Source organism: Haplochromis burtoni, unplaced genomic scaffold (assembly GCF_018398535.1).
Source record: "Haplochromis burtoni strain Fernald_Lab_line unplaced genomic scaffold, NCSU_Asbu1 Contig_493, whole genome shotgun sequence".
NCBI classification, from domain to species: Eukaryota; Metazoa; Chordata; class Actinopteri; order Cichliformes; family Cichlidae; genus Haplochromis; species Haplochromis burtoni.
Genome location: NW_024582854.1, coordinates 342,821 through 355,731, shown reverse-complemented (window position 1 = coordinate 355,731; position 12,911 = coordinate 342,821). Strand labels below are relative to the sequence as shown.

General features: G+C 40.5%; 1 protein-coding gene across 1 annotated transcript in view; it reads left to right on the top strand.

The window, feature by feature from the left end:
• The first annotated feature begins 11,489 nt into the window (after positions 1-11,489).
• The window catches only part of caln2 (calneuron 2), a 35,116-nt gene continuing 33,694 nt past the window's right edge, over positions 11,490-12,911 (top strand). Inside the window, exon 1 of the mRNA XM_005946785.3 lies at positions 11,490-12,564. The gene's annotated coding sequence lies outside the window, so the exon portion shown is untranslated. The remainder of the gene's footprint in view (positions 12,565-12,911) is intronic.

Genomic DNA, 12,911 nt, shown 5'->3' with positions numbered 1-12,911 from the left:
TGCGCACATGCGTGTGTGTGCTTTACACAGTGTGATGGGTTTTTTCTGTCTTTTTAGGGGAACTCTTCTTGTTAGTTTGTGATGATGCTCACACAGAAAGAGGGTACTTTTCTCTCTTTATGTCATTTATTAATTTTTTTGTTTGTTTTTTTCTTTTTGCCACTTATCTCTCACTCTGGGGTTTTTGTATTTACCTTTCAATGGCCTAAATTAAATCAGGTATGGCTGTGTGACTTTAATGTAGCTTTTAAAACTGTTATACACAAAGATCCAAATATATGAACACAGAAATAATACGTGAAACATTTCTATTGGTTTGCTTGTGCCTGCGTTTGCACTTTTTGGATATAACTTGCACCTGATTCAAACTCAAACCATTTGGAACTTGACAGGGATGAGAAGAAAACTGCTGGTGCTGCTGCTGGATTCGGATGTCTGAAGGGATGATGGACTGGCAGCTGCCTGGCTCAGAAGAGAAAACAGACTAGAACAGCTTAAACCTACCAAGGTGTGAGATTTATTCATGCCGTGTGTGTGTGGGTGGGTGTGTGTCTGCTGAGGTTCAGCTGATATGGGTTTTTTGGATTTTCTGATATTTTTGAACTAAAGTTTCCTGCAGCTGGTGCATTACATTTGAGCATTTCATGGTGAAAAGGACATGCACTATAAATATATATATATATATATATATACACACACACACACACACACACACATATATATATGAACCTTCGGAGGTAGCATTTAGCAGCCAGGGGCACTGAAACACTGAAAGTTCCTCTCGAACACATTAAATATGTAACTGTTCCAGGATTTAGCAGCCTCTATTGAATGCTCAGGAAATCTCTGGGATAAAATGAGTTTTTAATCTGCTGAAACATTAATAGGTAATTAAACGAAGGAATGAGATCTGCAGAGAACATAAGAGATGGATCTTTGCATCAGACATATCCACAATAATAAACACTGACTGTCAGTGTAGCAGGGTGACTTAAATGCTCCGTTATTGTGCGAGCTTTCATGCTTGTTAGTGTTTGTGTGCCGCTCATGTGCATCACTAAGTGTATCCAGCTATTTCAAGCAGATGATGAGTCACCAGTGGTAATCTCCAAATGACAGTGGGTTACATTTTGAGGGTACATCCATCATGTTTGTGGGAAGTACCTGCAGGTGATCAAGGTAGTCCCTGTGCACAGTTAACTCGTTAGCTGTCCTACCAACTCTGACTTTGGCCGCCGCTGCTCTAAAAGGGGCAGTAATTTCTAATTTTATGGTCTTGTGGGCAGCGGGGGCAACAAGCTATGTTAAAGTTACCGTGACTAATGTCATTACAGGCTGTCAGACAGACTTTGCTTTAGATGTGTAGCTCACAGCTTACAAACAGGGAGCAGGTAAAGCTTCATTGACTTTCCCAAAGGCACTCTCTGTCCCATTACAATTCAAACTGTGTTTTCATTTGTGCAAATACACCACTTTTAGAGTGGAAAAAGTTTTAGATTAGATATGCCTAATAATGAAAGCATGCAAGCTAAACCAAGTTCATTTTGAGTGTGGCACTGATGCACACTGTTACACCCTAATTCAATTTGCAAAGGAAATGGAGGATTTATCACTGAAAATAAATTGTGGAAACAGTGGATGGTTCTGGAAATATATCTTAATTTTATATGCACTACTTGTATATGCGCTAATCAGCCACTTTATTTGGTACAACTGATCGACTGTTTGCTAACACAACTATGTAATACGCCAACCGCATTGCAGCACCTTAGTGCATTTAGGGATGTAGATACTGATCCACTGGAATTTTCCCAAATAACCACAGTATTTGCAGAGAATTGTCCAAAAAGAGAAAATATCCAGCAAAGAGCAGTTTCCACTGTGACAGTGCCTCCTTCATGTCAGAGGTCAGAGGAGAATGACCAGAGTGCTTTCAGATGATGGGAAGGTACCGGCTGATTACAATAAATAACTACTTGTTACAACCAATATGCAGCAGAGCATATTTAAACTCACCAGGCATCAAACCTTGAAGCAGTGGTGTGATGAGTCAGAATCTGGTGTAAACAGCATGAATGTGAGTTTAAAATACACATAATTATCTGAAAAAATGTGTTAGCCCTGTGACAAACTGGTGACCTGACCTGTACCCTGCTTCGTGCCCTAGGATAGCTGCGATAGGCAGCTCGACTCTGACCCTGATAAGGATAAGAAGAAGAGAATGGATGGATTACTTTAAAACTATTCAGATGTAAGTGGCATTAAAGTTGTATTCAGAATTTTTTTCATGTGCAGTGGTGATTGAAGTTTTTTTTTTTTATTTGCGCAGAGCTAAATGTCTCATGATGTTAGTTATCTTTTTTTTTATTTTTCAGTGTCACATCTGCCAGCAGCTGGCCCTCCACCCCCATTCTCCATCACACATGCTTGCACACTCTTTCCTCCAAAGGTCTAGATGTGAAATCCCATAAGCGTTGTATTATTCATGTGGTGTTGCAGATGTAACCTTCTGAGAGGGAACTTTACGTTGTGCCCCGGGGCTTTTGAGCTTATTACTTTTTATAGAAAGCATATTTATTTGTGTTTAGGAAACAGTTTGAGGCAGAGTTTTATAAGAACACTCGATGGGCAGGCTTATTGTTGGCTGTCTGACCTTTCAGCCGTACCGTTATGTGTAGTATATTTATGTCTGTTCCATTTCAGGCATCCAGCTGTTTACCACGGATTTCTTGTGATCTCTTCCTCACTTACGCACTTTGTCCCTTTGTTCAACCTGTATGTATTCATGTATGCAAACACATATGGTAGAGCCAAAAAGGCACTATATCACTGATTTTTGAGTATCTCCTCATAATGTTCCCAATCCTGGGTACATAGGTGAAAGTGAATTACCCCGCATAGGGAGTTTAAATTTAATTTTCGATGATGCCCACGGTGCTAAACTCTAGCTGACAGGATAAATTTTTTCCCCATGGAAGGTCATCATTGCTTCAGGACTTCAAATAAGCATGGCAGGGAGGTGGAGTGGAATGGATGATGACAATATTTAAATGCAAATGAAAATGAGGTTGGATTTGGTGAGATGACGCACGTATTATCGAGCAGGGTAGTGATCTGAAACTGTAATCTGGTTTCTCAGGTTTCCACTGCATGAGGGAGCAGGAAACAAGATTAAGGCCCAGTTCCTCAGCCAGCTGCAAGTTTACTAAGTAGACAGAGTTTATGTAAAAAGTATTTCAAGTACCACCCAGATATAGAATATGGTGTCTTATACACTTTTGCACGGCAGTAAAAAAAACAAAAAACAAAACATAAGGTCACAGTTCATTTTCAATTATTTCTCTACTGAAATTACAAACGTTGTTGTCCTTCAAGACAGTCCTTTCATTCTCATAACGACACAACTGTGGAGGAGGCTATTAAAGCAGTACATTATCATCACCTTTCACTCTGGTGGAGGAAATAAACTGCCATATCTGAACGTGGACTTTGAAATGCTAATGTTCTTGCTAGGAGGCTGATGTACTATGACCTCAACAGAGACTCTTTCAGTCTGTATACTTAATCTGGCCTGTTTCACTTAACGATCTGCTTCTGCATAATTCTGTTTCCCTGTTTAACTTGAAACGCTTGATACTGTTATTTTACTTACATGCCAAATATGTTTTGACTTGATTTGAATCTTAGGGGCATCTTGATGACAGGTCAGAGTTTCAATTCTGACCTTTCTGTTTCATTGCATGTCTTTCTGTATAATTTGTTGGCACTCTCTGCTGTCAACAATCTAAATGTGTGAAGTCTGTCTCTCCGGGCTATGATTTGGTCATGGTCCCATTTATGTAGTGATTAAAGCTCAGGAGGCCAAAAGCGTGCCTCTATTACCGAGCAATAAATGGTGTGTGAGAGCAAAACATGTCCGTGGTAGAAGATGCAATTTTATATGGTGCAGTTTGCTGATGCTGATGGTTGAACATCAGGGAGGTTAGTAAACTTAACAAGCTCCTTAGGGTTGCCAGTTCTGTCCTAAGCTCCATGGACACTCTGGGTGCAGCAGTGGAGAGAAGGACTTTGTCCAAACTAGGAGCTATAATTGACAACCCCTCAGGAGGAGTGTGTTCAGCAGGATGATCCTCCAGCTGAGATACAGGACAGCAGAACCGAGTGCCGGGATGCAGCTTCTGTCTGCTATATAACCATGTAATTCCTAAATAGTTAATGTAGCACTTTTGTTAAACCCTTTGAATTAAAACTGAAATTCTGCAGTTTAATCACATCTTGAATATTTGATTTAAGCCCCTCTTTGGTGGTATACTGAAGAAAATTAATTCAATTAAGTGTTATTTCTAGGGCCGGGTATCGTCACTGATTTCTAGAATCGATTCAATTCCGATTCACAAGGTCCCGAATCGATTCGATCCACGATTCGATTTAATTCGATTCGATTCGATTCGATTTGAATCTGGGAAATTTTGACAGTCAGAAATATTATAATTCAGATCAGTACATTTACATATTTTTGTATCTATAAAAAGGAAGCTGACACACACAAGTGTTTATCAAAGGTGTGAGCATCACAGCAGATGCCTTTGTGTCAAAGTAGCTGAGGATAAAACAGAAAAACATGAAGGTGGTTTTCCTGGCCTGGGATTTTATAAAAATATTCTGCAGTACATCAAAAACGAAAGAAAACAGTTAATCAACACATGAACATTACCTCTGAAGTTACAGCGGTTTTATTAGAGACACGGCTAACCGTTTTGCATTTTGCACAATTTTAAAAAGTTTAAATTTGTTCAGAAGCCTATTGAACCTATTGAGAAATTAGGTTTTCTTTTCGGAAGTATATAAAACGGGGGGAAAAAAACATCGGCCGACAGCGCTGTGGTAGACTTGTGCGTAATAAGCAAGCGAATAATGAAGAGTACAGAGAGAGAGAGAGAGAGCTGTGCATCGTGGTCGAAGCAAAACAGCAAAAGTCAGAGTGAATCCATGACGATGTTTATGTGAAGCGTAGTTTGGATCTTCTTTTGCTGCTGGTTCGGTCAATATTGTTTGGAGAGACATCAAACTAACAGCTTTAGAATCAGCGCATAAAGGGCGTGAACACAAAGCGCGGACCCGCCGACAGATCAGAATCAGCGAGCTGTCGGCTTTCAGCCCCGACTGTGAGAAAGGCGACATCTAACTGATTCTGATCCGCGGGTCGCGCTGTGTGTCTAAGTCTTTGTGCAGAATCCATGTTCCTGCTCTCATTTACTGTTTTAGCTGTTTGGTGGTTGTTGAAATTTCGTGAGATTTCACCAGAGATTCTGGCATTTCGGACAAAATAAATTTATATTAAAAAATCGATTCAGGATTTTAATGAATCGATTTTACGTTATCCAAGCCAGAATCGATTTTAATCAATAAATCGATTATAAAAACCCACCCCTAGTTATTCCTATAGTGCCAAATCATAACAGCAAGGTGCTTTATAAAGTAAAAGACCCTACAATAATACAGAGAAAACCACAACAATCAAGCACTGTGAGCAAGCACTTGGCAACAGTGGGAAGGAAAAAACTCCCTTTTAACAGGAAGAAAGCTCAGGGAGGGGCAGTCATCTGTTGTTGGGGGTGAGGGGAGGGAGACAAGACAAAGACATGCTGGGGTTGAGAGCCAGATATTAATGACAACTAATGATTAAATGAAGAATGGTGAAAAAACACAGTAAGTAAAAACAGTGAGTGTAGAAGAAATACTCAGCAGCCTGGCCCTAGTGCAATGTAACTAAGGGTGGATCCGCGTCACTTGATCTAGCTCTACCTAAAAGCTTTATCAAAAAGGAGAGTTTTAGGCCTAATCTTAAAAGTAGAGAGGGTGTCTGACTCCTGAATCCAAGCTGGGAGCTGGTTCAAGAGTAGAAGGGCCTGAAGGCTGAAGGCTCCGCCTCTCATTCACAGAAGTACGCCTGTAGTCTGAGAGTGAAACGCTCTACTGGGGTGATCTGGTAATATGAGATCTTTGAATGTAAATGTAAATAGAAGTCAGTGTCCAATAATTTATGGATGTAACTAAATATATATGATCATTTCAGACCATTGTGATGGATTGCTGACCTGTCCAGGGTGTACCCTGCCTCTCCCCCTATGACAGCTGGGATAGGCTCCAGCTTGACTCTGATTCTGAATTGAATAGGCACAAGAAAATGGATAGATGTTCAGATTTAAAACTTCTTCTCGTCATTCCTCTGTTCGTATTTGAAGCTGCATGTTTCACCAGTTGTCAGTTCTCCGAGGTCACTTGGCAGGATCCAATTGTGAATGTGAAATCCATGTAATAGTCCAGGTGAGGTGTATTATTCAGTCAGCAGGGAAATGCAAAAGCATGAATGAGGATGCTGAAAATAATTCAGATTGTTAGACTCGGCGTGGAAGCCAGTTATGAAGCAAACATAAAAAAGAACTGCTGACATTTGAGTTCTCAATACTGAAGAAAACCACAGTGAGTTCAACATAAAATTCAGATTATGACCAGACACCATCTGCACAGCTGGGTCAAGTGGATATTAAGGACGGATGGACAGATGGACTCCAGAAATATGGCAATGATGAAAGAAGGGACTGGACAGAATCCAGTAGTGGGCTGAATTTGAGTTTTCAATTCTGAAATTTTATATTTAGAATTTTGTATTTAGGAACCCCTGCTGTAACAGTTCAATAGTGGCAGAAAAAGGCCAAAGTTCTAACTTGTAAAGAAGAGGCACGGACTACATTGTAGACCTTTTACACCACATTCATCTAAAAATGGAATTAGGTAATATATATTTTAAAGAGCTCTCAGTTCTGCACTATATTTGAGATACCTGTAATACATGCAGGCTACATGGAGAAAAGGGAAAAAAACAATACCAGTGTTTGGTTGATAATTTTGTTGGATAAAGATATAATTTTTGTACTTTTGCTTCTGGACGCTGTTACAGTTCTTTTAAAATTAAACAGTCATGGTTAATTAATATGCAGATGTTGTCCACGTTTCAGCTGAGATTCAAGGGGTTTTACAAAAAAATTCTAGTAAATGTTTACTCACTGGAGATATAATCAGCCCATTTTCAAAGGCTTAAAGTTAATTGGGCTACTTACTGTCCAGCTATTTTGTGGCCAGGTAAGGGCTGTCCACTTGTTATTTAATGAGAAAAGAAGCAGACATGATATAAGAATCAGAATCAGCATATTTTATTAATCTCTGAGAAAATTAGTTAGTCGCATCTGAAAAAGTGTTGAAATGTGTTTTATGGCTTTTACTGTATTGATAAAAATGAGGGCCAAACAAAGAGCTTGTAAGTTAGTGAGGTTGCCAATATAAATAGATAAATAGATAAACCTTTCAGAGAGATACTAAAAAATGTAGAAGAGGCCAAATCAACAATCAATGGAACCTGGCCAGCTTAGCAATATCTAAAGACCCAAAAGGTCTAAAAAAGAAGAAAACTGCATGATGACAGAATTATTTCTATAGTTAAGAAAAACAACAACGCAACATCTGTCTTTGGACAAATGAAACCAAGATGAACTTGAACCAGAATGATGGGAATAAAGGAGTAGGAGAGAAACAGCTTATGGTCTTAAACATACAACATTATATGTCTAACATGGTGGAGGTAGCATTATGGAAAAGGTATGTATGGCTGCCAGTGGAATCAGGTCACTAGTGTTTATTGATAATGTGACTGCTGATAGAGGAAGCAGGATGAATTCTAAAGTGTGCAGGGCTATACTCTCTGCACAGATTCAGCCAAATGTTGCAAAACTGATCAGTGTTTCAGTGCAAATGGATAATGACCCAAGGATGCTCCAAAAGCAACCCAAACGTTTGTCCAGATCAAAGAAATAGGATATTTTTGAGATCATGTGACCAAGAGCATGCTTTTCCAGCACAGAGGCCTACAAGCAAGCAGCAACTGAAGGTTGCATTAAAAGCCTGGAAGAGAACCTCAACAGGGGAGACGCAGCATTCGGTGATCCATTTGTTCTAAACTTCAGGCAGTCACTGATTTTCATCCAAGTGTTAAAAATCAATCATTATTTATTTAAAAATATAAAAAATACAACTGCAGGTCAAAGCTCTATCATGCACAGAAGAAGCCAAATGAGAGCATGCAGCTATCTTAAAGCGAATCTAAAATCAGCTGATCAAAAGTAGACAAGTGTTTTGTGGTAAGATTAATCAAAATTTGTAATTTATCATTTCTTTTTAGAACTCGTGGAAAAAGCATTCTCCAGACTAAGGAGGATAAGGACCACTTGCCTTGTTATCAGCGCTCAGGTGAAAAGCCTGCATCTTTGATGGAATAGGGGTACATTAGTACCTACTGTATTGGCAACTTGCACATCTGGAAACGCTCCATCCATGCATAAAGGAATATACAGGTTTTAGAGCAACTAATGCTGCCATCCAGAAGACATTTTCTTCTAAGGGAAGGCCTTCGATATATTAGTAAGATAATGCTAAACTGCATACTGCAGCTATTACAAAACCATGACTTTCCAGTGGAAAAGTCAGATGCTTAACTGGTTTGCCTGCAGTCCAGACCATTCAGCAATTAAAAACATCTGGTGCATCATGAAATGAAAAATACAACAAAGAAGACTCAGTACTGTTCAGCAGTTAGAATCCTGTGTCAGATAGGAGTGGGACAATATTCCTCTTCCAAAAGTCCCGCAGCTGCTTATTTTTTCAGTATTCCAGACACACTCAGGATCACCTTCACTTCTCAGGGCATGTTGATAAACCTGCAGGTGCAGAAAGAAAAACAGAGGAGAAGGTTTAAATTTTGTTTTGCAGTTTAACCAGTGTTCTTAGTTTGTTCGCTAATCTTAAGTTAATGTTCCTTGTTTTTCTTTTACAGCTTCACTAACATATACTGAAAAAAAGGGACTGGCCATCTCTTGGATTTATGTAGGCATCTTGCATGTATTTAACACAATTGCCTCATGCTTTAAAGTTCAGTGTAACTATAGAAATTACATGATATGCAGAGAGGGTATATTAAGTTGTTTATATCTTGTTCAAGTGAAGTACGTCAATAATATAGCAATGTTAAATCTCGCGACACCACACGTGATTTTGTCTCGCGCCCTTTGGATTGTGGTTTGAGGAAGGCGTCCATGTCAAGTCTCAAGTCGAGCAGCCGCCTCTGCTTTTTTTGGTATACCAAAAAAAGGAAATTGGGTAGTTGTTTCATTTACAAAAGTCTAACTTGTAATTTGAACAAAATAATTTCATGTTTCTATGGTGAACGCAATTAAATCATGTAGGGTCTGTATGAAATTCAGCAACTTAATTTGTTCTTGTTGAGATGACATGATAGAATCTAGTAAGAGTGGTTAGTAGCTGGACTCATGAAATTCACAAGATCACCTAAGATTTCAAACTGCAGGAAAATCCCTGGAGTTATAAGAGGCAGACAACTATACACACACCATCCTATCTGCTATCTGCATCAAGCCTTATAATCATAGCTTTCTTACTGTTGTTAAGCCTGGATTGGTGGCGTGGTGGTTAGTGCTGTTGCCTCACAGCAAGGAGGTCCTGGGTTCAAATCTACAATCTAACTTGCAGTTGCTTCTCTCTGGGGATTCTTGTTTCCTCCCACAGTTAGAAGACCTGCACTCATTAGAGTTAGCTTAATTGGTCATTCTAAACTACCCGTGTGAGTGCAAATGGTTGTTTGTCTCTATGTGATAGACTGGTGAGCTTTCCAGGGTGGACCCTGCCTCTTAACCTATCACTTCGGGGTTATGCCCCTGCAACCCAGTTAAAGATATGGAAGTTGTTGTAAATCCATTCAATTTTTTATGTTAACTAGACTTTGTTGATGTAATATGAAGACAACATGTAGTATTTAAGTGACCAAGTAGTACTGGTTATTGAATAGTGTTGGAATAAAAATGACAAAATTGTGAAGGATTAATATATTCCAAGATCTCAACTTACTTCATCTAAACATGTTTCAATCATGTTTTCTCAACACAAAATGCACAGGTTCATTGAATATGAATGAGTTGTGTTGATTTAACTCAGTTGTTTCTGCCAAAGCAAAACAATTGTGTGCAACCAATGTCCACTATTGAATTAAATAAATCCAACATGCTCTTTGTTTCAGAGTAGTTGAGATGGACAAGATTAACAAAACTCATCCTGAAAGACACGTTTTGAATATGCAGAAAGCTTGAAATCTTGCAGAACTACATCTGAATATATGCACATCTTGTTACCCTCCAACATCTGAACCCAGGCTAACAGAAAAGGAAGAAGATTAAATCGCTCCTTTGTGTGTCTTGAATAATAAGACAAAATGAGAAATGTTGAGAAATAAAATCTATTTGAAACCAATACAGAAAGTATTTCAGCATAGTGATGCACATGGATGTATAAAGATTCATGCAGGGTATAAACAGTCTGATGCTCAGAATTTCCTCGAAAAGGACAACACCTTTCTCAATGTCCTGTCATAATGTTTAAGTTACATATATACATAGATGTTTCCTTGTGGTACGTGTTTTAGTGTCCACCAACTGTACTAAAAAAATACATTATTATTTTTTAAAGACACCTTTTGTATAGTTCTGTCCTTAAAGTGCGGATCTTAAACTATTAGAGAAGTACAGAAATTAGATTTTGACATTTAAAAAGGTCAGCGAGTGGCCATAGAGTGTTATTTTAGAGATGAAGTACTATAATATGTTTACGTGTTTTTAAAAAAAATATCGTAATAGATCCCAAATCCTTCTAAATGTTGAGGCATTTTACTTCACCTTCATTTGTCCTGCCTCTAATGGAAAACAAGGGGGAGCCATTCAGCACCATGGACAGCGCCCCCTTCAAGAAAAATGCTCATGTTTAGGAAACTTTAGAAAAACAGAGGTAAAGTTCAGACCTGTGTAGGTCAGGTTCAAAACCTTCGATAGCCTCATTAACTCTGTACCCAGCACCGTCAGAGCGCCACGGTGAAACATTTATGGCTCGCTTGTGTTGTCTTTACTTTTCACTGATGTCTCAAATCCCAGGGAGAAACAGCAGTCTAGCGGCCCATCACGCTGCTACATCCCTGAGGCGAACGCATAATGTATTAACCCTTTGCGACCAGCGCGAGGAGAGTGCGCCGGGTGTTGAAAAGGGCTGCTCCAACTACTTTTAAATATTACGGCGGAGCAGCGCGGTAGACACAGTTCAACCTCAAGGCTAAAGACTGCAATCGAGCTGCTGCGGTCCCACTGATGGGGGGAAGCTGAGGCTTCACATGGTCTATTATATAATTAGTATACGGAGTGTAAAATGGGGGTATTTTCATCAGAGGCTGGAAACACAGACAGCCTGATAAGAACGAAAGGAAGGTCTAATAACAGTGGTTTAAAAATAAAAGGAAAAGAAAGAAAAAGGCTTGGGTGGAGGAAGGTGCCTTGAATCTTGCAAGAAGATGAAAAAGATGAAGACCTGGGAAGGGTGGTGGGAGTGAGGGATGGAGTGGGGGGTAGACACACTGCATCATTTAAGTACTGCGGCTGATGTCACTTCCTAAACACCATAATTGGTCATCAATGACTCTTATAGCTGTGAAGAATGGCTAAATGAAAAAACACAAACACACTTCCCCGGGGCTTTGTTTCAGTGATTCGTTGAACCCTTAATTGCTCGGACCTCACAGCCTCTCTCTCTCACACACACACCTGATAGAAGGGCAACTCCCACTGAGGACGGCGTCGCATATCTTCCCGCTCACCTATACACAGCCTGCTGCCGTCGCCCCCCTTATGTGCCCCCTCCCTTACCGGACTGGACTGACAAATGGGTTAAATCTGTCAGCAGGAGTAGCCGTGATAGATGCACCAGGAGCGTCGGGAGATCCCTTCCCGTCCCTTTGCTGCTTGACAGATCTGCGCTCAAAGCTTTCGCCGTGCATCATCCACGCTGTGGTTTGAATTCGACAAGGAAGACTGAATTAGATCGTGTTTTTTCTTCATTTCTTTCTTTTTAAAATTTCTTTTATAACAGGCGACTGAGAGAAGCAGCTGCAACAGCAGCACCGGTTCTTAGACCCAGACCCGTGGGCGGCTGGGTGGCGTTCGTCTGGGCGAGCTGATAGGACGCAGATTTGGCACTCTACCTACCAACTGCTTCATCCCAAAACGACCCCAAATTCTCGAGACATGGCGATGAGAAGTGAGATGTAGAAAGCGGACATAAGGCCATTCATGTAGGTCTGTGTTTCAGCCAAAACGGACAACATTTCACACCATCACCACCACCAGAGTCCTCCCCATCTAACCAGTTGATTTTTTTAAAATAACTATCTAAAAAGTGTGGAACACATGACACGCTGGTGAATTCCCCAGGCAGGTCCAACACAGAGACTGAATGAGTCCATCTTTGACTGTCGGACGGACTCCTCAAGAGCACAGGACGGATGCAAACAGAATAAACACATCTTGGCAATTCACACAAACACCTTCAGCGTCTCCGCCAACGGTGCTCTAACAGAACGGGGTGACTCGCACACCGGAGGAAAAGTCGTTTCACGGGCAGGTAGGCTATACCCTCACGGCCAATTAGCGTGCTGCCTCCGGGGCGGCGTGTTAAAGGTGATAAAGGTGATTACCGCGACCTAGAGCCCATGCGTCGGTCCTTCTGATCGCCGTGGAGACGCGCAGGCGACTGCACCTGTTGTAATCTCGTCCGTGTGAATGTGTAGGGCTTGTGTGCGCGTGGGCGTATGCGCGTGCGGAGCACATATAGACCTCAGTATGCGTTGACGAGGTGTGAGCCGTGCTTTTTTTGTTAATGGGTGACAAAGTGACAAAACAGCGTGATGTGTGTGTGTGTGTGTGTGTGTGTGTGTGTGTGTGTGTGTGTGTGTGTGTGTGTGTGTGTGT